Genomic DNA, 1,421 nt, shown 5'->3' on the forward strand with positions numbered 1-1,421 from the left:
TTCATACCATCATGAAAATTATTCTTAGAATGTCCATCATATTTATCCTTTCATGCCTAATATGTTTTGTTTACGTTTTCCTTTATAACATCCCTTCATATCACTTATATACCATTCATATCACATTACATTATAATTATTTTATTCCTTTATCAAAGGTATTTATCTTTTCACTTGCATATTTGACACTTTTCTGTCAAATGCACAACTAGTCCATTATTCTTTTACTCAACAGTGTTTAACCATTCATCTTTTACTCAACAATGTTTAACCATTCCTCTTTTACTCAACAGTGTTTAACCATTCATCTTTTACTCAACAATGTTTAACAGCTCATCTACCTGACATAATTGACACCTTTTTTCCAATTGCACAGTTAAGCCTCTAAGAAACTTAGCCTTTTATCTAACTAGCATAATTGACACCTTTCTGTCAAATGCACAGTTAGACCTATTAATCTTTTATTTTAGAGCAGTCTCTACTATAATAATCATTAGTTTTTATTCCTTATTTTCATTAATAATGTCCATTCACGTTTATCATACACCATTATACCTTTTTAATTATAGTATGCTTTTATATTGATAATACACCCATGTGCATTTCAACTTTGGCATCCTTTCATGCCAATAGTGCACCCATATGCATTTCAGCTAAGACATCCTTTCATGCCAATAATGCACACATATGAATTATTCTTTTATACCGATAATACACCTATATGCATTTCAACTAAGGCATCCTTTTATGCCAATAATGCACCCATATGCATTATTCTTTTATGCCGATAATGCACCCATATTCATTTAAGCTAAGGCAACCTTTCATGCCAATAATGCACCCATATGCATTATTCTTTTATGCCGATAATGCACCCATATGTATTTCAGCTAAGGCATCCTTTCATGCCAATAATGCACCCATATGCATTATTTTTTTTAATTATTTGTTCTAGAGCAGTTCATACTCTAAAACTAATTCATAAAATTCTTAAACCAATTAGCTGACCCTATTCCCATATGTAATGGGCTAAGGGGGATGTAGGGTAGTAGGCTGCCCCCAACGCTAGGTTGAGAGCAGCTTCCGTGGAAGACCTCCGTTATGAATTGCCCTCAGTGGGGCTCGATCCCACAACCACAAGGTTAAGAGCCTTGCGCTCTACCAACTGAGCTAGACGGGCAATTCATTCATAAAATTCTTTCCATACATTAAATAAAACTTAGTAACTATTGTAAAACATACTTTAAAATTTAAACATTCTAACATTTACGTTGCTAGTGCTATTACCATCATTTCTCAACCATTACTAAAACCTGTGTGGTTCACATACTCATTACCAATATAAAAATCTACTTCTTTATTATATATTTCTTATGTTAATACACATATTTCCCATACGTAAATTCATACACTTAGTATGA

At 32.7% G+C, this 1,421-nt stretch overlaps 1 non-coding gene across 1 annotated transcript; it reads right to left on the reverse strand.

Moving 5' to 3' along the window:
* Window positions 1-1,107: 1,107 nt before the first annotated feature.
* On the reverse strand, window positions 1,108-1,180 carry TRNAK-CUU. Its single transcript has one exon. It is a non-coding gene; the product is annotated as a tRNA-Lys (tRNA).
* Between the last annotated feature and the right edge of the window lie 241 nt (window positions 1,181-1,421).

Source organism: Hibiscus syriacus, unplaced genomic scaffold (assembly GCF_006381635.1).
Source record: "Hibiscus syriacus cultivar Baekdansim isolate YM2019G1 unplaced genomic scaffold, ASM638163v2 tig00110006_pilon, whole genome shotgun sequence".
Classification (NCBI taxonomy): Eukaryota; Viridiplantae; Streptophyta; class Magnoliopsida; order Malvales; family Malvaceae; genus Hibiscus; species Hibiscus syriacus.